Raw genomic sequence first — 26,761 nt, forward strand, 5'->3', positions numbered from 1 at the left:
AGGCAGCAGCCAATGGGAGGCCGCAGAGCGGGCGGGGGGCGGGGCCGCCGGGCGGGCGGGCGGCGGCGTCGGGAGCCGGCGCGGCAGACCGGGAGCCCGGGAGGAGCCGGCGGAGCGGGAGGAGGAAGACGGAGGAGGAGGAGCAGCGCCGCGCCCCCGCCCCGGCCGCCAGCCCGGCCGTCCGCCCGCCGGACCCCGCGCGGACCGCTCCGGCCGCAGCCGCAGCCGCAGCCGCAGCCGCAGCCGCGGGGCCGCGCCGCCTCCCGCGGAGCCCGGCGCCGGCAGAGTCCGGGCCGATGGGCAGCCCCGGGCAGCGGCGGGCGGCGAGGCGGCGGCCCCGGTAGGCGCCGCCGCGCGCTCGCGGGCTGCAGCAGGTCCCCGCGGACTGCGTCTCCGAGGTGCGTGTCGGGCGAGCGGACGGGGAGCGGAGCGGGTCCCCCGGAGCCTCCGGCTGGTGCGCGCACGGCCCCCGCGAGGGCTGCCGCGGTGAAGGGGCTGCCCCGGGGGCGCCGGGGGCCGACGGCGCGGCCGCGGGGGCGGGGCGGGGGCGGGGCGCGGGCGGGGGTCGGGCGGGCGGAGGGGCCGCCGCCGCCCGCGCTCCCGAAGTTGGCGGTGGGCGGGGAGGTTGCTCCCGGCCTGGGGGCGCGGGCGCTGACGAGCACCCCCCGTGGGCGCGCAGCAACTCCTCTGGGACGAACCTGAGCGCGGATAAAGGGCCGCGGGCCGCGGGCCGGGCGCCGGGCGGGGCTACTTGCAGAACTTGCTGCGGGCGCACCCCCCGGGGCGTGTGCGACCCCAGCGCGCCTCGCCCGGCTCCCTCCCGGCTCCCTCCCTGCGTGAGATCCGAGCCGCGGTGAGCGCCCTCCCGACTCGGGTCCCGCGGTCCCGGGGTCCCGGGGTCCCGGGGTCCCGCCGGCTGTGCCGCCCCGGGTGCCCGAGCCGCGCTCCGCCCGCCGCTCCCGGGCCCGGTCGGGTCCCCCGCGTTCCTCAAGCTAGTTTGACCACGTCCTGGGAGCATCCCCTCGAGCACCTACAGATTAATTTCCAACCGTGCCACAAACCCAAAGAATCAATTTCGGTTCATCATCTACAAGCGAGAGCCGATGCTTCTAGGGAAGAGAAAACAACTTGGCATTGCCCCTCTGGGAGATATTTATCATCATTAACCTGCTGCAGCTAAATTAATTCAGCCCAAGATGACTCCAGCGTGAGTATTGGAAAAAATCAAGTGCATTGGTCACGGAATCGTGGTCACCGAAACAGGATTTTGGTCAAAATAAAATTGTGCAGGTTTCGGGTTTTGTGTAGATGAGTGTTGGTTTTCATAAGGATGGCCTTTCTTTTCTTTTCTTTTTTTTTTTTAAAAACAAAGAATCTTGACGATTCTCATAGATTTGCTTTCAGTAAGTTCAAAATAGTCACTAAGATTTTTCTTTTCTTTGCCTCTTTTGTCTGCAGTTTTCATTTCTAAATGTTAACACTAGATGGCTTTCTTATGACAGGCATTTAGTTAACTGGGCTTTTGAGTTGCCTGTCTGCAATCCGGGCTGCAATTTTTCCAGTTTTGCAATTAGTAACGGGAGAAAAAAGATCTCCAGAACTGTTGCTTTCTTTGAAATATATTAGTTCCTTATAAAACAAACACCCAGATTTCAAAAGGTGTGCTATTATTTCTGGCATTCCTAAAGATGAATTTTAGGAGGCAACTTGGTCACCATTTTTAATCACAAATTTAAGGATGTCTGTTTTATGTTTTCATTTATTTGAGGAATGTATCTAGACAGCATTTTCACTTACAGTGTTTACTGCTTAGTTTGATAGTTCACTGTTTGTTTCAGAGAGGGCTAAATCAATATTATTCATGGGAAAGTACAGTCTTTCTTGAATTTTGGGTACAGATGGCATTGCTTCTTCCTAAGATTCCAGTCGTACATGTAGTTGGGAGTGCACATGCATGATTCATCCCAAGGATTGTGTTAGGGTCATCTTCATTTTTTTCCTCCTAGTTGATGCTTGGTTTTTCACTTTTAAGCATAATCCCTTTTCTGAGAAGTACAGTAGCCTGTAGTTGGCGATTTTAGCAGAAGCAGGTTCTCAGTTACACATTTTTAAGCACTTTCTTTCTAAAGTAAGACCATGGCAGCCTGTCCAAATCTTGCCTAGGTAGGCAAACTTGTTCATAAGCTGGAGAAATTATCTTGGACTTATTTTATAGCCGTCATTTTATTGTGTGTCTTGCCCAGCTTAAAATATGACATGTTGAATTTGTTTGTTCTAAATTAGAGTGTATTCATAAATAGCTGAAGAAAAAAAAAACTCTGTGGCAAACATCTGGGAAGTAGGAAATGAAATCAGAAACAGCTTTTATCAGTACCCACATGCTACCTATAGATGGGGTGAAATGAACTTGGGTAAGAAGCAGTATAAGCAGTATAAGCATTTGGTCTGGAAAATAAGAGATAAATTGCAGATATGGAGGTAGAGCTTCTGGCCTTGGGGTATAGGCTGCAGATTTTCCCCAGCTGATTTAAGTGCATATTTTTCATCAGATGCTTCTGTTAAGTCTTAGCCTTTAAGGGAATTATCAGAGCATCATGATTTGGCTTTTATGATGTTTATTGTAGTTCAAGCTGGGTATTGGGGGTTTGTAAGCTGTCCCCCCCCCCCCCCCCCCCACGGACTGGAATGGTATTTTAAAGGATTCCTTGATACCTGAGCTTGGTAAACACCTGTCTGCCCGGGGAATCTTTTCACCTGAGGCAATAGGAGTAGTGGATTATTCATTTTGATTATCTATTCTTGAAAGTGAGGAAATATTAGTGAGCTACCTTGAAAGGGCAATGGTTTGGTAATTGAAACTGATTTGAAAGTGTATGGTTATCAAAGCAAATTTAAAAGAGATCATGTTTACTGCATACTTTGCAAAGAAGTATGTGTTTAAGTGAATACCAGCCTGATCTAAGTGGATACCGCCTCCATCTGAATCCCAGCCATAATTGGTAAATGCAAGGTGTTTTGGTGTTTTTTTTTCTTCTTGAGATTGAGGAAGACATCAAGTCTCTGCATTTGTGATCTACTTGTTGTGGCAGTTTAGGATTACATATCCTTACAAAGACATGCTGAATTTGAAGAAAATTTAGACTGAAAAGCAATGCAGTTTTTTTTTCTGTTTTGAATCTGAGTGAAATATGCCATACAGTTCTAAAGAATACAAGAAGTCGTGTTCCAGATTTTTCTACTCCTGTGCATGTACCTAATTTCTTTGCAGGGTGATAGAATAGGGAGCAGTAGGTGGGAGGGATAGGAAATGCTAGTTTCCTGACTCTACTGCCTGGCACAAATGAGTTTGGATAAAGTGTTTCCATGATCCCTTTCAGCACTAACATTTTAGATTTCTTTAACATTTAAAATAAAGGTATTAGCATAATGGACATGACCGATGGTTGATGTTTTTCATGACTCTCTTTTCTTTCATCGCTTTATTTTGTGTTTGTAAATGGACATTGGTTTGCTGACCTTGGTTTACCTCAGAATCTGTGATTCAGAAATTGCTTTTCTGTTCTAATCATATTTTGCTGTGACCCCTTCAAAGGAGAGAGAACAATACAATAGGACTTTGAATGCTTCATAACTTCAGAGCTAAATTATTTTGATCCTTCCTGGATTTGATTCGTAAACTTTGGTTCCCAAGAGTGGTTGAAGTGAGCCACATCTGACCCTTAGAGGTTCTGTGTCTTGAGAAATTTCATATTTAGTATAACCCAGTTCCATGGCCCCTTCCCCCCATCCCAGCCAAGTTGGGTGATAAGAAAGAAGAAAAGAGGCAGTAAGTTGAGTCTAGTTGTTCTAATATCTCCATACTACAGAGATCCTTAAGGTTACCCCTTCCTGTTGGTGCTGTATATTTTGTTCTTATCCATCTATGAAATAAAAACAAAAGTGGATTTTAGGGATCATGATATTTGTCTGTATGAGATGCTGCCATGCAAACACTAAGACAGCAGTTACTGTTTTCACTACATTTCATCAAGGTAGATTGATATATACCCCACTTCCTCCAGCCTCCCCGGCAAAAAGGAGGAAGGAATATGCATGCTGCAAGACAGGAAGGTTCTTCCCCTCCAGAGGGAAATAATTGTTGAAATTATCCTACATTTGCATACATAGACACTTTTTCCTTTTGCATCACCCAGTGAAAACTTCTCTGAGGTCCAGGGTTTAGAAGTCACCATCCAGCCCAACTAACCCTTCTGTGATGCTGGGATCTTTTTCTGTGTTCTACAAGTGGTCTTCCAGCAATATCTGAACATTGCCTAGAAGAGGTGGAGAGTTCCACCCTGCTGACCTTTTAGACTATTAGAAAGTGGTTTTTTGTTTTGTTTTGTTTTGTTTTTTTAACCTGTAACATTGAAATCTAAAGTTACTTGCTGATTTGTATTCTACTCCCTTGGTGGCCTGTACCACAGGTCTTTATAGATGTATTTCAGTTACTCACTGGGCAACACCTGTCAAAGTTGGACCCAGAACTGAAGTCTTCCCGTTCAGCTTGACCTGGGCAGAGTAGGAGCGCCCTTCCTTCCACTTGCATGTCCTGCTTGCATGGATGGAGTCCAAGGGTGCATTCATTTTTTGGTGGCCACGCTGCTCAGACTCAGTGAGTTTCCTGCTCACTAAAACCCCTAAGTCCTTAATCATATGCTGCTGTTAGCCATATCTTGCCTTCCTGTATGAATGTCATTGCAAGATTTGACATGTATTGTGCTTTGTTTTGCTTTATTTTATTTGGTTCTACCCCTGGTGTTTCTTGGAGTATGACTCTGTCATTTAGAACCTTTTTTTTGCTCTCTCAAAGAAATGCCATCTGCAGGGTACATCACACTGGTTTTTATACATCTCTACCCAAGTCACTGATGAAATTGTTAAATTGGCTCAACTATGAATCGTGTCTCTGGAAGCTTCTAGGTTTATAAGGAGTTACTTTGGTTCTGGTTAGGTTACTAATGCACCTACTTTCTTACCGGCTGGCCCTTGTTTCTCTGCCTTTTCCACGCAGATGTCCTGAAAGAGCCTGTCAAACATCCTTTGCTGCTTCTACTGGTCAAGTTATTCTAAGACAGAAGTGAGTTCAATTTTAGTGTGTCCCTAGTAATTAGAACTGTGCTCTGCATGGTTGGTGAATAAGAAATATTTGTTTAATGACTGACTGACCGAGTGACCTAGAAAATGGGGCCCCATTGTGACCTCTGACCTTAGGAGGTCTTAGGCATTAAAAAGACTGCGAGAGGGATCCCTGGGTGGCGCAGCGGTTTAGCGCCTGCCTTTGGCCCAGGGCACGATCCTGGAGACCCGGGATCGAATCCCACGTCCGGCTCCCGGTGCATGGAGCCTGCTTCTCCCTCTGCCTGTGTCTCTGCCTCTCTCTCTGTGACTATCATAAATAAATAAAAATAAATCTTTAAAAAAAAAAAAAAAGACTGCGAGAAAGATCAGAATATTATTGGACGCTCTAAGCTTATTTTGTAGCTGGGTATTATTTTATTTTGCATAAATTTCAGGTAGTAGAGAACAGAACCATGATATTTTACCATTTTTCTGGTGTTTTAATTATTAACCAGCAGATACTCTTCCCTTCCTATTCTCCAAATATATTTAGTCCTGAGGGGCTTCTTGAGCTCTGCGCGTTGGATGACTCCATATTTTTCGCTTTTGCAGTTTTGCTAAATCTGGAAGAAGCTCCCAGTTAGTTGAGCTGTTCAAACAATCAGAGTCATCCAAAGGAGGCTGTTTAGTTGTGCATCCAGTTACTCATAAGTAAAAAAATCTAGGTAGAGAGCCAATGTAAAAAATTGTTACTATGGAAAGTCAGAACTCTTGGGTAAATAAAAAATTATGTATGCTGTATGAACTATTTGTGTAGAGTTAAAAAAGCATTTCTGATAGCAGTGCTTAGGGCGGCGTAGTAGCCCGTATAGCGAGCACAATGATTGCTTTCCTGGTCTTCTCGGGGGCTTGATAATGCATTTGGTTCCTGATTGAACAGTGCATATTCATGTGGTTCACGAATAGCTCTGGGATATAGTCTCCTATGTATTGAAGTTTCTAATAAGTAATTTTAAGAGTTACAATTTTAATTTTTCATAAAGGACAAAAGCTGTGGTTTGAGTATTAATACCTCAACCTAAAGAACAGTGATTTCTTTGTAGTAGGTTTTCTAAACTTTTTTCAACACGGATACCCCTTCTATACAAAATCACTTACCTAAATAGCTCTCTATACATGTATTCCTATGCATACCTACATACATGTCTGTGTATATGTGTTTGCGCATATGCATATATATACATGTATGCATGTAAATTTATAATGCTAAGATATGGACATTATAAAACATAAAAATAAACATTTTAAGAAGGGTGGCATATTAAAAATAAATAAAAGTGGACTATTTCCTTTTGCATTTCAAGGGCTCTTTTGTTACCCTGTGAAATGTGTGGCCCCTAATCTAGAGACCTGCACTCTACCCCCCTCTCAGATTAGAGTTCATGACTGGTTGGAAGCAGTTTCTCAGGAGTCTCTCAGCATCTTGCGAACGTTTAAGACAGACCGGATCCTCCTATCCTTCCTGGGCTTCTGTTTACTGTAGTTGTTCCTATTCTGAGGACTTTTTTATTTTTTTATTTTGGGCTGTTCTCTTCCAGAATTGCTTATGGGTTAATTAGAGGTTTCATTTTTTTCATTTTTTGTAGAGGAGGGGATAACTTATTGAGGGATACTGTTCTCCTTGGAACATTTCTAATTGAATTTAGCCGTTGAAGAAGCCTCCTACTAGCACACATAGCCCATACCAGCACCACGATCAAGATAAAGGGATGGGATGTAACTAATCATTTGCTTATCCAGAAACTTCTGAAAAGTAACAACAATTTCTTTTTTAAAGATGTTATTTATTTATTCATGAGAGACACACAGAGAGAGAAGCAGAGACACAGGCAGAGGGAGAAGGAGGCTTCATGCAGGGAGCCCGATGTGGGACTGGATCCCAGGACTTCAGGATCACGCCCTGGGCCGAAGGGAGGTGCTCAACCACTGAGCTACCCAGGCATCCCTAATTTTTTTTTCTTCTTCTTCTTTTTTTTTTTTTTTTTTAAATAGGCTCTACACTCACTGTGGAGTCTAGCATAGGGCTTGAGCCCACAACCATGAGATTGAGACCTGAGCTGAGATCAAGGGTCGCTTGCTTAACTGACCGAGCCACCCAGGCACCCCTGAAGAGTAAGAACAAACTTAAAGTATGGAATAGTATAGTTCTGCCTGTGTGTCATTGGCTAGAACTGTAGCACACACTAGTTCCTCCTTCGAGGGTGTAGGAAGCCCAGCCACCTAGCCTGTCCAGAGCCCTGGTGCTGCAGCTGCCCAGCTGAACCAGCACTTCCCACCCCACTCTCCCTCCTTTGCACCTTCTGCTCAACTGTACTCTGCTTGATCTTAATCTGAAGCACTTAGGATCGCCTGACCTAATATCGTGTGTGTCTGTGTGTATGTGTATTTTTCAAGTAGGCTCCACACCCAGCTTGGGGCTTGAACTCAGGACCCTGAGATCAAGAGTCGCACTCTCTACTGACTGAGCCAGCCAGGTGCCCCCAATATTGTATCTTAATTTTTATATGCTAATCTTTTGTCTCCCCTCAATAGAATATAAGGGCCATATGGGAGGGGTATTTCTGGTTCACTCACCAGGCCTGCCAGGTCTTCCCTGGGTTTTGCCAACATAATAGGCTCTAAGCAAACAAATATTTGTTAAAGGGATGATGGAGAGCCATGGATTTAAACATGAAGGAAGTGTGTATCTTGGCTTTTATAAGTAAGCTAAGTAATGTTGCCTTAAAAGTTCTGGTTATTTCTTTTGTAAATGGTCTATCTAAACAACCATTTATACTTACTTTTAAATCTTTTCCAGGACACTTGAGATGACCTGTGATTGGACTTTGATACCAAACTAGTGAAAGTGGAGAAGTAGTTCCTGAAGAGAGTGAGAGTGGAGGTCCATCTGTTCTGAGGACCTTGGTAGCCTCCTTCAGAGGGCATGGCTCTGGGATCTGGGGCATCCTGGGGATGTCCTTTCCTTTCCTTTTTTTTTTTTTTTTTTTTTAGATTTTATTTATTCATGAGAGACACAGAGAGAGACAGAGACAGAGATGTAGGCGGAGGGAGAGGCAGGCTCCCTGCAGGAAGCCCAATGTGGGACTTGATCCCAGGACCCCTGGGTCACTACCTGAGCCTAAGGCAGATGCTCAAGCACTGAGCCACCCAGGTGCCCTGGGTGTCCTTTTTTTTTGGGGGGGGGTGTCCTTGTTTTTATGAGAGGGTGTGGTCTATACCTTTCCCAGGTTTGAAAGTCTCAAGGGCACAGCCCTGTTAGAATCCGATAAGGCTGCAGTTCACGTAAAAACCCTCATTAGGCTTATTAATAAAGATGAGTGAAAAGACATAATTTCTGAATTCTGCAGCATCAGCTATAGTCTTTAACCTGTCCGGTCCATTAGCCACAATCATTTCTGGAGGAGACCGTGATTTTTGGAAACTTGTCAGTAGTGTACTATATAACTCTTGTTGACTTAGGACTTTTGAGGATTACAAAGTATGTGAGAAGAGTTACTTATACCTTAAATATAGTAGGTGCTCAGTAAGCATAAAAGTCTCTCATCTTGAATATCCTGATACAGTATTAATTCCTACATTCCAGGAATTCAGAGGGGTGTCACTTTTTTTTTTTAAAGATTTTATTTATTTGAGCGAAAGAGAGAGGGTGAGCGAGTGAGCATGATCTGGGAAGGGGTAGATGGAGGGGGAAAGGTAGACTCCCCACTGAGCAGGGAGCCAGATGTGGAGCTTGATCTCTGGACCCTGGGATCTTGGCCTGAGCTGAAGGCAGACCCTTAACACTGAGCATCCAGGTGCTCTCAGAGGGATGTCATTCTAACTCCTGCTTATATAAATCTGTGTTAAGATGTGCTGTAATGAGATTTGAGGCACGATTTTGAGATTCCTCTAAATAAAAGTAAAATCACCTCACTGATCAACTGATTTTGCTTACTTGAGGGTCAGTAGAAGTCATTTGCTTGGAATGATGCATCTATTTTTCTGTTTAAAAACTTTGATGTGATAGTAGGAATGAGTGAGGAAGACCAATGTTTTTGACTTAGGAACGGAATAAAGAATTAAGTATTCTTCAAAATAAATGCAAAACCAGTGATTGTGCTGGAATGTTCTTTGACATTTTCTCAGGTACTTAACAAAAACCTTCAAGCTGATGATGGGACGATCCCCTTTTACTGACACAAAAACTAAGGTTTAAGGAGAGAACACATGGTTTTCTGAGTCATCTTAGTCTTCAACTTTGAACCCAGTCTCTGCCCCCAGTATAGGGCTCGTTCTTTGCTCACAGCTACCTTGTGAGGTGTGGTTGGTCTCCACAGAGCATGGAAGGAGTGAGTGGAAGGAGGGAAGAGGGAAAGAAGCTGCATGCTCAGGAGAATGGTGGAATACAACCAGCTGTCCCTGAAAGGGGGAGAAAAGTGGCCCAGGGTTCGGCTAACGAATCTGACAAATGCCCTGTTCTATCAGCCAGTGGATCATCTGTTATTAATTAGAAATGTTGTAATTTGTGGTGGGGTAGCGATTCTGCTGATCGAATCTAGTTATCTGCCCTTTGTTGGGGAGCGAGGGGAACATTTCTTTAGCTCCTGTGTCTTTGCCAAGATTAAAAGAAGTATAAGGGGAAAACAATTTTTGTTTTGCATTTATACTTTGCCAGATTTGCATAATCTTTGTTTGAGCCAGTTGAATGTGAATCCCTAAATAAATTTCAGGCATTTAAATATTTAAAAGGATTCATCCACAGCACTTTACTCACCCAAAGAATAAGTGCTTACAACAAAGAGAAGAACCCCCTTGCAGATGTAGCCCATACAGACTTTGTTCACCTTGTCACTGAATTATAATACATTAATAGCAAAGCTAGGATTGGAACATTTGCTGAAATGCTCGGCTGGCTCTAGTCCAAAATATTGTTTCCCTGGTAGAGAAAGCAGCAAGGTTTGTTTAAAGCTGGCAGCCAGCCAGTCCGAAGGGCTCTGACGCAATCACTGCAGTCACTACTTTGCTCCGGCTGCTAATTTTAGGGCAGTTAAATCTGGGTGATGTCGGATGACTGCTGTCGCTGTGCGTCTGGTGGCGCGGAGCTTTCCAAACCCAACCTCCGAGCCTGGCATCACAGTCCACGCTCGGCTTTCTCCGAAATGAGCTGTGGAGCAGAGGCGATGTTGGGCTGGCCCAGGGTGTGAGGAGTGCTGAGGAGCAGAGCCCTCGCAGGGCTTTGGGAGACACCGCCTTGAATCTCACTATTTTCTTTGTCACTCCGTCAACAAATCCGTCTCCGAGTACACTTGGCCGTGGGAGGTGTTGAGGATGGAGGCAAGTGTAAATAGAGGCTCCCGCCTTCCCAGGGCAGCACGATGACAACACTTTCTTGTTTTCCTTGCTCTGCCTGCAAGCGCTGGCTGGTTTAACGCTGAGCTTCCTCTGCCTTCTCCTTTTCTGGAAAAGGTAAAACCGAGGAGAATGATGAGAAATTTTGGAAAGCCATTTGGAGCACTGTATAGAAGAGCCCCAGGGTAGAATTTTCTGTCTATTCCAGGAGCTGGAGGTGGGGTGAGGCATGGTTTTGTGGCCCTGTACACCCCACTGAGCTTCCTGGACAATGAGTATAATCCAATTTAAAAACAAGAATGGGAGCCACACAACCACCAGGTCAGGTCTGTTTCAACGCTGGACTTCTAAGATTTCCCAGTTAGCGGGAAGCATCTTGGGGTATGAGACTCAGGAGGGCAGGGGCCTGTGACTTCATCCCCTGCTGTACCCCAGGTAAGTGTCTAGCATAGACAGCAAATTAACTGACTCATAGCATTTCCAGCCTCATAGGGCCCTTCCGGTTATCCTTGAACCAAACTTCCTCATGTAACTGATTCAGAAACTTAAGAGAATGGCTTACCAGCTAGGCCCTATTGTGGAAAAGAATGGGCTGCCTTACTGAATGATAAACTCCTCACCCATTCTGCTGTAGTTGTGGCCTTGCTACTGGCTACATGTCAGGTGGATGAAGAAAATCCCTAGGATGGATGGGCACTGCAGCTTCTTCAGTTGAAGGCTCCCCAGGCTGTTGAGACTGTGGTGGATTGCTTAGTCAGGAGAACATTCAAGAAGGCAGGGCCTGAGTTATGCTTTGGAAAATGGTGAGAATTTGAATTTTCCATGAGGGGCCCTTGTATGCATCGACACTTGTGGCTCTGTAGGGACCAGAATGCAGATAAAACTGTCACTTAGTTGTTCATTTACTCCCAGTATTGTCTACAGCTCACTCTGCCTGAAACAAAACTCCCCTCCTTGCCTGGTTTAGGTTTTGCAGCTCCAAAAATGGATTTTTATTATCAAAGCAACATCAAGGAGAAGTGAGGGACAGAATTTTTGACATGGTGGTTAACTTGTCTGTTGCATAACAGAGTCAATCTGACTTTTCCCCCATTGGAATTTGTTAAAGGTTATAGAATGTGTCTTAAATATAGAAAAAATATAGAAAGTAAATGATGTATTTTTAAAATATTGAGGTGTAATAGAGAACATTGTGTTAGTTTCAGGTGTACAGCATAACAATCGACATTTCTATGTATTGTATAATGACCTCCATAGTAAGTCTAGTTACAGAATTGTGCTTTTTTGTGTAATGAGAACTTTTAAGATCTGTCTTCGCAACTTTCAGATATACTTTCCAGTATTATTTACTATCACACCATGCTGTACATTATGTCCCCAGGACTTACTGATTTTATAACTGGAAGTTTGTGCCTTCCAGTTATTGGTGTATTGGTATACAGTTACTGAATCTTTTTCAGTTGTTTGCCCAGAAAACACACGCACAGTATTACAGTTGCAATTCAAGGTCACATGTTCTAAGACTTTAGGGATTTATAACTTTTGGTACTTGATTTCCTTAGGTGATTTATTTGAAAATTATTCTGAGTAGTCAAAGTTTTGAATTAAGGCAGCAGGCTTGGGAAGCAGGATTGTGGACAGTGAGTACTTACCCCCGCAGAGGGCTCAGAGTGCTTGTCCCCCCTGGGGTCTCACCAGGGTATGCATTAGTTAAGTTGCTGTCCATGCCCTGTTGCTTGGGCTTACCTTTTAAGTGCCATGAAGTTGTATTAAGTGCTGGGTAAGATTTGCATTCTCCTTTAAACTCTGTGACAAGAGATCTCAATATAATCACCCTATGCTTTCCCTCAAATTTTTTTCATACAGATTTTCAAGCATACAGATAAATTATAAAAATTATGTAGTAGACACCATATTATCTGCCACCTATGTTGTATAAAGTGTTAACATTTTACTACATTTGGTGTATGCATATCTATCCATCAGTCCATTTTTGGGAGGATGCATTTTAAAGTAAGTGGCACACATCAGTGTACTTGGGCTAAACACATCAATGTACATATCATAAATGAGTTTAAAACTTTTGACTTCTTTTTTGAGCTAAAATTTATAAAATGAAATGCAAACATTTTAAGTGTATCTTTATGAGTGTCGATCAAAATACACACCCATTGAACTCATACTTCTGTTAGGATATACCTACCACCGGAAGGTTCTTTCCTGCCCCTTCCCCATCACCTTACTTCTTCCCCCAAACCCTCATCCTGGGCAACACTGTTCTCATTTTTTTTTCTTTGCCATAGATAAGTGTTGCCTGTGTTTGAACTTCCTATAAATGGGATCTTGCAGTATATACTTTTTTTGTGCAAGGCTTTTGCTCAGCATAATGTTTTCCTATTTTGTCATGTTTTTAAATATATTACAACGCCAGGCTGGCTTTAGCTACATCTTTTCGTAGGCCCTTTTGGAAGGTCATATTGTCAAGTGATTTTAGGGAGCAATTTCTTTTGGGTATTTGTGTATCTTTCTTAAATCTCATCTTCCCTTGTGAATAGGGATGTGATTTTTACACTTAATTTGGCCATTTTCTAACTGAATCTAATCTTACATTCCACCCATATGTTCGAGAAACCAGGCACATCTTCGGTCAGTTTACAGACACTTGCCGCAGGGTGAACTCAGGCTGGTGGGAAGATTTCAGCTGAGCCCTCTTGCTTCTGAAGAGTTGGATTGACACGAGAACCATTTACTTGTGTGTGCTACTTGGAAAATTTTAGGTAAAAGAGAATCCATGTATTTATTTTTGCCAAGTCTGTTCTTACCTTTGTGATTTAACTTCTAGGGTTTAACATTAAGGAAATTTTGTAAGGCATCTCTGAGGTATAATTTCTAGTTCAAATGTAATAAATTATTAAAGCTAAAATTTCCTGAGTTCAGTTTTATGACATAAAAAAATTAGGAGATTTTTTAATCACCTAGGGTGAGGAGATACTGGCTAATAAAATACTAGCCGACTTGAGAAAAAGAAAATACTAGATTTAATTAACTGTGCCTTTTGCTCTGCCCACTGTTAATGAAGCTCCAAGTTGCTACACCTCTCTAGCTAGAAACAAACTAGTAAGTTTTCATCAGCAGTACCAGCTTAATGTTTTTTTGTTTTTTTTTTGTTGTTGTTGTTATTTTTAAAAGTATGCTATTGGTGTGTGAAGATTTTTCTTGAGAGCTGTTGGTTAAGGAGTTCTACCTGCTGTATAAGAAACTCTAAAATGCAGGTCCAGATAAGAGATAACCTGGCTTTTTTCCAACATCTGGGTAAGTGCTGCACAACTCGGCCTGACACTCATGGAACCAGGTTCCTTCAATCTCGTTTCTCCACCTCAGGACATCAGCCTCATGGCAGGGTAAAGCCTGCTGGGCATGTCTGTACTCAGGCTTGCTGTAAAGGGACCAAGCACCTAGGCGTGGTCATCTAAAATTCCTGCAGGGCTCTGCATGACTCCTGCTCTCATTCCTCTGGGGAAATCAAGGCCCCGACTGCACCTAACTTCAGGGGGTGCCGGGGAATGAAGGTTGTGTTGTGACCGTGCATGCACTTCTGGGCCACAACTGTGGCATTGGCCCTGCCCATGGTATAGTGGGTGCTCAGATGTCTTGCTTCATTTGTCAGACACTCACCACGTGATCTTTTGTGCCAGGCGCAGTTCTAGGGAGGGACTCAAATTACAGTCGTGAGTGGGCAGATGTGGGTGTTGTTCTTATAGCACTTGTGTTCTGGAAATATAGTAGATCTTCTAATAATTTCTCAGTAGATTTCTTTTTCTTTTTTTTTCTTTTTTAATGGGAGGGAGTGCTGCCTTAAAGTGAGGTTTAGTTCTGAGTGGAGGAAGGGAGGGTAAAGTCTACTAATAATGAGATTGCAGGCAGATTCTGTAACTCTGAAAGAAATGTTTCTGGGGACATGGATTAGGGGATGTAATAAAGGACCTCGCCCCCTGTTTAAAATGCAGACTCATAATAGAAGGCTTAAGAGACACTTGATGAATGGAATAATGGAAATCATTTATTCTGGAGCCAGAGGGTTTCTCGGTAGCAGAAACCTTTTGAATGACTGCAGGGTGCTCCGGCTTGCGTGCCATTCAGGAGGAAGTTCCACTGGAGTCCGAGGGCCATCTCCCGCTCTGAGAGGGGCTGTGATGAGGTCATGGGGCAGATCTAAAGGAAACAGTTGCGTGTGTGATTCCCCTCCTCTCTGGTGAGCTACTAGGACACTGCTTTCGCCCCCAAAGAACTTTGAACAGATTCTTTGCCAGCACCTTGAAAGACTCTTGAGTGACAGTCTGCTGGGTCCAAGTGGCTGCTTTGGAGACCATGTGGAGCAGATTGTGAGTCCCTCTGGGCTCAAGAGCACGAGGTCAGTGCATCTTGGGTGCCAAGAGTGTGGAGGTGGGGAGTGGCCGCCATGTCCGGGCTCTGAGTATTGAGTTCTCTAGAGTAATCCTGTGGGTTTCCAGGCGTGTGTAGAATAATCCTGGGGCTACCAAACCAAATAAATTCCTTCTAGTGGGCCACCTCATAACACCCAGAATGTGCTGTGAACCTGAGTACTCAGGCTTCCCAGCTGAGAGAAGGGACTTCCTTCCGCTTGCTTGTTCTGCGTTGAGGGGACTGTATCCAGCTTTGGATCAGCTTTTTTTCCTAGAGGTCGGGAGTGCTCATGATCTTGAATGAAGGTCTGCAAAACAGTGAAAACTTAGTGATTCAGTTGCATTTGTCATCTTGCACTAACAAGTTAAAAGGGCAGTGGGGGTGGGGTAGGGAGGAACTCTTGGTTGACATTAATGACGCAAAAAATTTTTTAAGGATGGAGAGGCTGAATGGTTTTTATTTTTCACAGGAGCATCATGGCATTTTTGATAATTCATTTCCTCCTGATTACTATCTGCTCAGGATATGTTACAGATGGGTTATGCTGATTTTGCTAATTTTTGCCAATAATTTAAGCACGGAAGGACTCAGGGAACCTCCCGAGCGATAAGAACACAGCTGCTAAGGATAACTTTGAGAGAAGAGCATTTCTGGAGGCTTTCATATGATTTGGGGGCAGTAGCCGCAGCTAAGCTGCCGCAGATGGTGTGTTTTCAACTCACACTGTGGCAGTTTGGGCGTTTTTTACATCTTTTTGTTTGTAATGAACAAAAGAGCAGTATGGAACTTAATCAGTTAGATCAAGTGTATATAAATACTAAGGTCAGTGTCTCTATCTTAACTGAAATATTAAACTTATATGTAAGGGAGGGAAATCAGCCTGGTGATTTGTTGGTGTCTGATTAAATCCTGTACTAACATGCCTCCAAAATGTGTGTGCTTTGACTTTCCCTCAATGGGTAAACATTTACATTGGCTTTTGCACTTATAAATTCACCATTCTATCAACCCAACCAAAACCAGAAGAAAATTTCTGCTTTTGCTGTTAGGGGAAGTATTCCGTAGCCCTTGTAGGGAGCATGGGCGTGCATTTCATGTGTTAAGTTAATTTGTTTAGTTTGAAGGAAAAAGGGAATGCTGCTAGAGGAGGTTTCTCAGGGATCATGTCTTCATGGGGAGAGGAGGAAGAGATGCCAAAGAAATTGCAAATATTCTAATAATCCTCCTAGAAGTGGTTTTTACACAGCACCCTCCCACTGTTCTCTGTTATTGTTGGACTCAGAATAAAGACCTGATGAACTGTGCCTCTACTCCTCTGGTTGACCCTTATATTGTTGTGTTCAGAACCATCTTGGCTTCCTGTTGCTCAGATGCTGGGCATGTTCTGTGGATTAAAAAAAGCACACAGCACCTGAAGGATCATATTTTGTGCTCCCTAAATCGAGATGAACTAGTCTGACCTACATCAAGAATTTTTTTTTTTTTTTTTTTGCCATTATGTCTTCTTTGTTCTTGGATTACATAACTTATTGGAGGTTTCCAGAAGTCTGATTCTTCCGATCTTGTCTTTATAGTAGTGTGTCTGTTTTGTTCCAGTTTTTTTTTGTTGTTGTTTTAATTACTGAGTCACTGGAACACATTATGGGCCATCAGCAAATGGAATTGTAGTCTTAATGGGCTCTGAAATGCAATTTTCTTTAGGTTTGTCCCTGATGCCTGTGGGCTCCCACCTCAGACCTAAGGCCACCAAGTCCCCCTGAGAGCTCAGCCCTGTTCACAAATTTTTAATCTTTGCTGCATTCTTCTGAATGTTTTGATTCCAAATAATTTCCAGAATTGTCAGGAGACAGTTCCACCTTTGATACCTGGAGATACTCCTCTTGACTCCATAATGAAAGTGAGAGATTGCTAGAGAACATTTATAACACTGCTTTTTACTTCTTGTCTGGGACTTCTGCAGCCATTACTTACCATCAGGATGCTTTTAAAAAAATAGTATTAAAAGTCTTATAAAAACAATAATATTGTCAGTAATATTGGAGTAAAGACATTGGCAAGTCCATTTATAGTGCCGGGCTGTTACTGCCCCGTTCGTTCTGGTTAAAGAGCCCAAGGTCACAGAGCATCCATGGCCCTCTGTGCTTTGAGCCTCTTGTTAGACCCTACAGAATTTTTTATTTTTCAACTCATCGTAGAAATGTGAGTTAAAGTTACTGACTGGACAGGGGGGTTCTCCCCTAAACACCTATCCCCTGCCCCATTGTATTGCCTTATTCTGTTGCACTTTATGTATTCACTTTATTCTAATTTTATCAGACACCTACCCTGGCATTCTGATGAATTCAGATTTATGGAGAGAGATATTGAGTTGATGTGTCCTCTCTGCCCCGAGGAAGACTGATCTAAGGGCCTGGTGTTGGGTGTAGATGCCAGCATTTGTGGTGATTAGTGTGGTGTGTGCAGTTTTGTTTGTTTAGACTTGGGGACAGGTACTGGAAAGCTTACAAATATTGTATTGTTTATCAAAATCTCTTAGCATAATTTCTTAAGTATTTCACTAAACAAATACTACAAAAGTAACCAAGAATGTGACCTCCCTGACATCTTTGATCACCTTGAGTTTACTCTCTTCTTGACATATGTACTACCAGAGTTAAAGATACACAAAACAACAGAGCCTAAGCTTTTATAATTGGACTTAATACATAAAATTACATTTCTATACATGTGACCACAATAAACAAAACATAGGGAGGAGGAAAAGCATTTAAAGAACTGTCAGTTTGTCCACTGGAATTATGAATATAGGAGTAATATTAATGAGTCACAGTTACATGCATAACTTCTGCAGTTGTAGCCAAATAACAATTATGAGTTAAAGAGCAGTTCCTCATACTAGATTCTCATAATACAATACATTTTGTACACTTTGAACAAATACCATGTGTGTCAGTACAGTTGACCCTTAAATAATGTGGGGATCGGGGGCGCTGACCCCCTGCCACTCGAGAATCTGCACGTAACTTTTGACTCCCCAAAACTTGATACTAATAGCCTGCTGTTGACCAGAAGCCTTACTGATAACAATGAACACTTACTTTGTATGTTACATGTGTTAAATATAAATACTATATTCTTAAAATAAGCAACAGAAAAGAAAATATTAAGAAAGTTGTAAGGAAGAAAAAGTACATTTACAGTATTGTACTGTATCAAAAAAAATCGGCATGTAAGTGAACCTCTGCAGTTCAAACTTGTGCTGCTCAAGGGTCATCTATTTTTAGAGATTGTAATGTGATAAGTGAGCTTTCTTGCTTCTTGCTTATTAATTAATCAGGGTCAGATTGATGACATACTATTTCCGGGGAATAATATGTATCTAAATAGTTTCTGTGTTTTGTTTTAACAATGCTTATTGCAGAGACACCCTCTGACATGAAGCACTCTGATGGATATGGAAGAAGAAATTTTAAAGCACTTTCAGCAAGTTCAGTTTATATAGCATTTTATTTATTTTATTTTATTTTTAAAGATTTTATTTATTTATTCATGAGAGACGCACAGAGAGAGAGAGAGAGAAAGGCAGAGACACAGGCAGAGGGAGAAGCAGGCTCCATGCGGGGAGCCCGATGTGGGACTCAATCCCAGGTCTCCAGGATCATGCCCTGGGCTGAAGGCGGCGCTGAACCCCTGAACCACCCGGGCTGCCCTATATAGCATTTTAAACTTTTATCTAAAAATAAACAGATGATGTGTTTCAAAATTGATCTTTGGTCTGTCATTGGTGGCTGGGTCCAAAAATGTATTCTGTAAAGTAATAGACCATTTGTGTTTTAAGAACAAAAGGGATTTTTATGTACTCTTGTGTTACCTTTGACAACTATGAAATCGTAATACTGTTCTGATGATCATGACTAGTCACTTGACTTACCTACCATATGCATTCAACAACTTGCACTGGAACACATTATGGGCCATCAGCAAATGGAAAACTGGTTTCCAGGTAATTTGCTGTGGGTGATTATCCTGAGTAAGCTTTCAGAGAAGGGAGATTAAAATTGTGGAATATAAATTCATTGGAGAAGAGCTTTTTTTTTTTTTAAATTTGTTTTAGAGCTAATTCTTTTTTAAAGGGGGGGGGTTGTATTAATGTTAGGGAATGTGTTTGACCTCATAAAGACTGACATGTAGCAAGGAGGTAGCTGGTTGATAGGGAAGTTATTAAAACATTTATTCTTGTGCTGTGAATTTAAGCCTATAGAATAGAATAGAATGTCGTAGCTCTCTCTGGCCAGATTGGCCTGCCAGGCATGAGGTATTTCTGGCCCCCAGGCCTCTCTATTTGGAGTGCTGGTTAGCTCTCCCCTGCACCTGGTATGTGTAGTATTGCATGAGATACAGGTGTGCTGCATATAGAGTAAAAGCAGTGTTGAGTTGTCTGATAATACCAAAATGCAAAGACATATATACATATATTTAATAAGAGGAGGACTGTATAAATGGCTAAAGCTGTGCTAAGGGGGTAGACAAAGGGATGATATTGCAAACTGGGCACAATCCTGCGGATTCCAGCCCATCTTTTATTTGTTATTTTGGAGTCATGGGTACCTATGGTAGGTGGTCTGTCTTCGGCAGTAGGTCCCCACTGGCCATTTGTCCCCTAGTGAGAAGCTGTATCTAAGGGTCCCCTATCTGTTTCCCTCAAGAGGTGAAAGATAGATGGGGTGTGGGTGTGGGTGGGAGACAAACATTACCTGGTAGCCCTGCACCTGTGCCCGAAGACTTCCCAAGGAAGCAGCTCTTCCATAGCCGTAGGTCAGAGGTTAATGGAGAAGAGGAAAAGATAGAACAGTGAAGTTTTCCTTAATGCTCTGAATTGCAAGCCTGGCTTCCCTTGACTCCTGGTTTAAGCTCCGTGCAACTTTTAATAAAGTAGAAGTTAATAATTGCATGGGGATTTGGGGTGGAGAATTTAGCCCAACAACATAATCACAATTGGTGCAAAAGATTTATGTATAAGGATGCTCAAAGCAGTGTTAGTTATGACATGAAAAATTTGAAAAGTATTGGCAGTGAAGGCATTAAATAATCATTCTCCATATGATCAAGTAATTTAAATCAATTAAATATCTTGTTTTATGGGGCCATTTAATGACATGGGAAAATGCACATTGAATATTAAGTGAAAAATTTTTCTTGCTAAGCAATATATATATATATAATAGATCCCAATTTTGCAGGAAAATTAAATATGCATATGCATTCAGAACAAGGGTACGCTAAAGAATTTACAGTGGTTATTACTTGTGGTTATGTGTAATTATCTTCTGTTTGCATTTGTTTTCCAGTTTTTCTAAAGTGAGCATATTACTTTTATAAGAGGAAAAAACATGGTATTAAAGTAGTTGAATTATATGACTCAGTTACATCTATCCTTAAAAAAAAATTCTGTTTCAGCATAGTTTCCTGGCTGAGTACAGTTTGGATTTTGTTTATTTTATTATGTAATCTTGATTTGTTTTTTTTGAGTATATTTAACAGAAGTATTTCAGTCCAGTATTTAGCAAGCATTTATTAGATACTATGTGTAATAAATTTGTTTTTGGTGTATGTTTTTTATCATGAAAACATTTTTAATCTGAGTTTAGTATCATGTAGGTAGATCTCTGAAAACTTACCTGCTGATGTTGTATGTTAAGAGCTTAAGCATTATTTTTTTTAGCCTTTTGACTGCCTTTTGTCGTTTAAACTTTTTACACAAGAAAAAATATGTATTTGTATAATGTGAAAGCATTAAATTAACTTTGAGGAAATTCATTTTTTGCTATCTTTACTATGTAATGTAGTTTATTGGTGAGGCACTAAATGCTTTTAGATATATATTTTATTTAATCTCATAGCTGCTCTTCCTTGACAATGGGGACATCTTTTTTAGTTGGTACTAAGAATTAAGTTAGAGACTTTGGCATTTACTTTCAAAATACTGTTGTCGCTCTTTACTTATCTTTGAGAGCAGAGATACCTTGACTCCAATAACATCCATGTGTTTTTGGCAGTATAATTGCCAGCCCTTTATACTGTGCTTTTTGACATTTACGTTAAAAATAAAAATTAGCTAATTTGTAAGTTATAAGGTCTCAAAAAGTAGTTCATTCTTCTTTCATGCCTGTTAATGCTTCTATTAAAATTCTGAAATGGCTTATTAAATTAAGTGCAGTGTCAAAGGCTAATTGTCTCTCTGTGAATTATCTACATGACTTATGAAAGCATGATTTAAGAATTATGTTTGAATAGCAACTCTGAAGTCAGGTTTTAGTATCTATCAAATTGTAATGATTGTTTCGATGAATAGTATTAATAGATGATGAAGTCCATGTGTGTGCTACAAAAGATGTGTCTAAAATTCAGTGTTAATGTCCTTGAAATGGCTTGCCCTTCCTAGCATCACATGTCTGAGGCACGGCTGTGTGGTTTGACTGCCTGATAGATCAGAAAGCAGTGACAGTATCTGGCTGTAGTGGCGGCTAGTGACACCTATTATGGTTTGGGTACTGTGGTGACCCACTTTGATCCTGACTGAGCTCTGTACTTCCACGATACGCACAACTCAGAATGGGGGTATGACACCTATTGTGGATGGTGGTTGTGAGCTCACTGACAGTGCTTTTAAAATTGCTTTGCCTGGGGTGCATGGGTTGGCTCAGTGTCTACCTTCTGCTCCGGTTATGATCCCAGGGTTCTGGGGTCAAGCCCCACATTGCCCTGCTCAGCAGGGAGTCTGCTGCTCCCTCTCCCTCTGTGGCTCCCCCTGCTTCTGTTCTCTTACTTTCTCTTTCTCTCTGTCAAATAAATAAATAAGGTCTTAAAAAAACAACAACAGTGCTTTGCCTGCTATTGGCACATCGTAGGTGCTCAGTGACTCCAGTTATTGTTCCTCTTACACATTATTGAGCATCTAGCATGTGTGCAGGACCTCCACTCCAGTGCTGACACACAGGGAGGGCAGGAGTCTAGAAAAGAAATGAACATAGCTACCTATAGGAGCTGAGTGAGTTTTGAATGAATAATACAGCTTTTTTTTAAAAAAAAATCAGGACGTTAAGGAAATTTTAAGTCAGGGGTTAATATTCCTCTCATTAGTGATAATGAGAGTCAGAAGCAAAGTTGATTTGAAAAAAGTTGGCTTGGATTCTTGCAGGGGAGGTTCCCTCCTGCATGACGACCTGCAGGAACCTTTGAAGGTGAGAGTCCCCCCGGCTGGTCTGAAAGGAGATGGTTGTAGGTGACAGGTAGGTGTATGATGACAAAAGAGAGGATTTTCAAAGTAGATTATGGCTTCTGCTTGTCTCCTCTTCATTCCAGTGAAACGTCCTTGTCTTAACGTTGGGTTTTGAGGGATGTTTTTGGTTGGGTACCCTTTTACTTTGTCATATAGTTGACTTGAACTTTTCTGGTAGTTTCTGGGGGGCCTAGGGGAAGAGATTACCTTGCTAGAACTTGCAATGGATATAGTCTTGTAGCTGGTGCTGGAGCGGTGCCTGAGGTCCCCATCCATGTGCATCATATTATCATCACTGTGAGTGTACCTCATGTGTCACCGAGTGAGAGCCCATTTCCCATCCCTTCTTTGGTTCCTGGTCTTAGGAATCCTCCTGCCAGCCCCCAGGCCCTGTCCTTTGGGACTTCCCCTACTTTTTACCTTATTGAGTGCTAGCCTCCTGCTCCCAGGTGAACACCCTGTCTCTCTCCCCTCTGCTTCTGTGACACCACCCTCTCCCATTCTCTCAATATCTTTGGTCATTTCTTCTCGGCCTTGGCTGGCCTCTCCTTCCAGAATACCTCTGAAATGCTGGGCTTCCCTCTCCTTTCTCTCCCTCTGAGAGACCCTGCCTTCCTAAGTGGCTTTTTTCACTATCTCTGTGATGGTGACCTCCAAATCTTTACCTGTCTGACGTTTTTCCACCCACCTTCTAGCTATCTTCCGGGTATTCTTGGTACATTTCAAAGTAGATGAGTTCATTTTGGACCAGTTACCTTCCCTAACAAATGTCGTTTACCCTCTCTCCTGCTTTGTACTGTGCTATTACATCCACCTTAACTCAGTCCTTAACACCACATCTATGCAGTTGATCACTAGCATCTACCAGTTGTGCTTTAGAAATCCCTCTTGAATCTTTTTACCACTGTTCCTGACTTGCATTAGGATATATCATCCTTTGAACTTTGAAATAGCTCTCTAGCTTGTGTGTCCAGTATGATAGCCACTAGCCTCATGTAGTAATGCAAATTTAAATTAATTAAAATTAAATGAGAATAAATACTTTCATGAGCTGCATTTCACATGTTCAGTAGTCACATGGAACATTGTCATCACTGATGGAATGGATGGAACATTCTCATCACTACAGAAGGTTCTGTTGGACATTACTGTCTAATCTCCCAGCTACCAGCTCTTCATTCTCCCCCTCTCATCCTTCATTGTTGTCACCAGCATTTTCTCTGAAGAGGCAGTGATTTAGTAAAAACCTTCTGTTGGGTGCTTGGATAAAATCTGAGCCCCTAAGCAGGGCACATAGGTCCTCCACTGCCTCATTCCTCCCGCCCCATGCTCCTACCCTAAAGGCTGAAAGCTTCTGCCCCGCAACGTCCTTGCATGCATGATCAGCTCCGCTGCTCTGCATGGCTCCTCTCTGCCTGGAATGCCCTCCTCCTCCTTTTCTTTCTCCTCCTCATCCTCTTCAGACTTTCCCACACTTCTTTGTCTTCAGTAGTGACATTCCTCATGGCCTTGTAACATATGCTAACTGCACTGGCCTCACTTGAGTGGGTGTCTAGGGCGTGATCAAAGTTTTCATCTTGGGGCCATTTGAATAACTTTTTAAAATCTCTGTACTCTTTCACATGTTTTTAAGTCAACACCCAATGTTTTAATAGCAAGTTCCAGTGATTTTTGTTAGTAGGAAGTAGAAAATATTTAACAGTGATATATATATGTGCATATATATATATATATATATAGTGAAAATAATGAGAGGACTGACTTACTTGAAATACATTTTTGACAGTATAATTTGAGGGAATCGATTTTAACTTCCTGGGTGAAAAATACAGCATTCAAGTAAATTTGTTATCCTGAGGGGTTTCCCTATCTTGAACATTTTGGCATTTGGGGAAAAATCCCAGGTTGAATGTAAGAGAATCCATACCATTAATCTATGTTTCTTTATTTTTTTCTGGGTCAGACAGGTCACATTTTCCCCTTAGCAGAAATATATTTAAAGCACTTAAAAACAAGAAGCCTTATGAATTGAAGGGGTCATGATTAATTACTAAAGAGGTCTTCCTTGATAAGCACATTTTCAATTATCCCTTTGTTTGGAGCCCTAGGGGTTGGTTTTTGAACTTTGGGATGATGCAGTGTGTGGTAAGATTTTGGGAGAAAGCAGTGTGCAGCTGTTTTCAGGTAGAGTGTGTGGAAGGTGAGGGTCTAGGGATCAATTCCTTATCCCCTTTCACCCAGTTACTATTCCTGGGAGAACCTTGGGGCACTTGGGACTTCATGCCTCAGTTGGAAAACTGCAGCTGTGGGATGGGTGGTCTTCACCATCTGTCTCAGTGTCTGGCCTGGGGCTGACCCCAGCCTGGCTGTGCAGATGAGGCCCAGTGAGTAGACCTGTCTTCAGCGGTAAACTCACTCTTTCTCTTTCCTTATGAGGTACAGTGAGGGACTGCTATGGAAACCTTCCCTCTTCCTATAGGTTTGTCTTGGCCACCACTGGCCAGGGAAAACAGGTAACTTACATTATGCCTTGAGGAGGATGAGAAGTAGTTGTACCACGGAAGCCGAGAACTGTGTTCACGGCAGCTGCATGATTTTATGAAGCCTTCCATCACCAGCCTTCTAGGATGGCAAAGATGATTGCCTTCCCTCACTCTGCCTGCATGACTGGAGTGTGTCCTGGGGCTTCCGTTGCTTCCTGCCCTGGAATAGGAGTTCTGTGTATGCAGAGCTCAGGATTCGCCTACTTCTTTCACGGCTAGCCCAGAGATAGACCACTCGTGTCATCCAACAGGCACGCTCAGTCATTTAGGCTGTCATCTCTTTTGGGAAATTATATAAACAGACACCCTCAGGCAAAAGGAAGAAGCCAGTTTCAGACAGCAACATTGGTGTTTGGTCACCCCAGCAGCCTTTTCTCATTCCTCACCCCCTCATGCTCCTGACTCCCACTTCGCAGGGGTAAGGTGTTTTGCCCAGATCAAGGATCGTGTCCTTACAAGCCTGAAGGAACCAGAGTAAGTTAGAAACACTTGATTGAAAATAAAAGGGAGGGCTGATTTTTGGCAGTAGCTGATGAAGGAGGAAACTGGGAAAAAATTGATTTTATAATTTTTTTTCAGAATGTGCTTTTTGATTCTGCTTAATATAGCACAGAAAGATATGCAAAGAAATCATTATTTTTTCTTGTTAACTGTCCCCAGTATTGCCCCTTCATTTGAAAATTTAAAGTGGCTATCCTGTTTACAGCTCCTGCCAGAGCTGTGCTTAAACTTCACAAGCATCCCTGGCAAGCCCCCAGCGAAGCCCAAGGTCTTCCTTTCAGAGCCAGTTTGGGGCCAAGGGTGCCCCTGAGACAGCGGTAAACCCTGGCATGGACTCTTGACTGTGATTTGCTGGGAGCCCTGTGTAAGTGCAAGCAAAGCCCATGGGTTTGCTTTTTCATCGTTAGTGCATTAGTTGCTAATGTTTCATCTGATAGGTCTGAGTAGCACATTCTGGAAGGTGTTTTTTATTTTGGACAGATGATGCCTAGGTCAGTACGTGATTACTGAATGGTTTGTTGAGGATGTTTGAACAGTGCGTGTGTGTCAAGTGGACTAGGCTTGTGTTGTGGACTTCCTCCAGCCTGGAGTGTGTGATTGTGTCATGTTTGCAGGAGCTCAGGCCTCACACGACTCTGTTTTATGTGGCTTTGCTCTGAGCTGCAGCAGGGGGACACGGGAGGAGGATAGTCTCCAAACTCCGAGGAAGCAGTCTTGCTGCAGTGTGCAGCCACTCTCACTAAACAAGGCTGTTTCCTGCTGCTGAGCCATGCTGGGTGGGCACACATAGATACACAAAGTGGACTTGTGGGTGTCCCCACAATTGGTAACAGGTTTCGATCTGATAGTGTACAGAAGCTGATGCAATTTCTCATAACATGTAAACATTTGCCCTTGGCCAAAATTCTTACTGGCAGAGCTTTGCTGAAAAGGTGTCAGCATTCTGTTATCCTGAACTCACCTGCCAAATGGTGCGGTTAGGGGAACTATCAGGTGTCAGGAAGCAGCCATGGGATCAGGCCCACCATAGGACTCGTTGAGCTGTTCCTGGCTTCAGTAGAATGGGCAGCTTTGCAGCAGCTGCTGTGTTCCAGATGAGCAGTGCAGCTTGACTGTTTATTTTTAAAGAAGTGGTATGTAATCCGAATCTGGGCCCCCCATGCCCATTCTGGTGTGGTGCAGGTTTGAAAGCATGTGACTGGTGGTTGCTCTTTACCCAGTGGATGCTCATTATTTGCTAAGGGAAGTAATGTTAACTGAATCTAATGGATCCCAGGCTGTCAGGGAAATGGCTTGATCAGCAATTATTGAATTCAATTTAAAGGGTCAAGCTAAAAATCCCCAAGTTTGGAAGTCTTTTATTTTGTAAAGTGCCAGATAACGTGAGGGCGAGCTTGTAGTCAGAGAATAAGCTTGTTTCAGGGAAGGCACCTCCATGATGGCCTTCAGCGCATGAGGCCAGGGCAAGTTTTGGAGTTGAGTGGCATTTGGGGCCCATTTGTCTGAGTTCATCTCTGACTGGCTC

At 42.9% G+C, this 26,761-nt stretch overlaps 1 protein-coding gene across 15 annotated transcripts in view; it reads left to right on the forward strand.

The window, feature by feature from the left end:
- Positions 1 to 269: 269 nt before the first annotated feature.
- The window catches only part of SIPA1L2 (signal induced proliferation associated 1 like 2), a 212,841-nt gene continuing 186,349 nt past the window's right edge, over positions 270 to 26,761 (forward strand). For 8 of the 15 annotated variants that reach the window (XM_072755961.1, XM_072755966.1, XM_072755970.1 and 5 more), the window contains exon 1: positions 270 to 398. The gene's annotated coding sequence lies outside the window, so the exon portion shown is untranslated. Of the gene's footprint in view, positions 399 to 1,016; positions 1,208 to 10,180; positions 10,924 to 12,979; positions 13,266 to 26,761 lie in introns of those variants that run through there. The other 7 variants (XM_026008695.2, XM_026008697.2, XM_072755965.1 and 4 more) reach the window with 5 other exon arrangements.

The sequence above is a fragment of the Vulpes vulpes genome, chromosome 4 (assembly GCF_048418805.1).
Source record: "Vulpes vulpes isolate BD-2025 chromosome 4, VulVul3, whole genome shotgun sequence".
Classification (NCBI taxonomy): Eukaryota; Metazoa; Chordata; class Mammalia; order Carnivora; family Canidae; genus Vulpes; species Vulpes vulpes.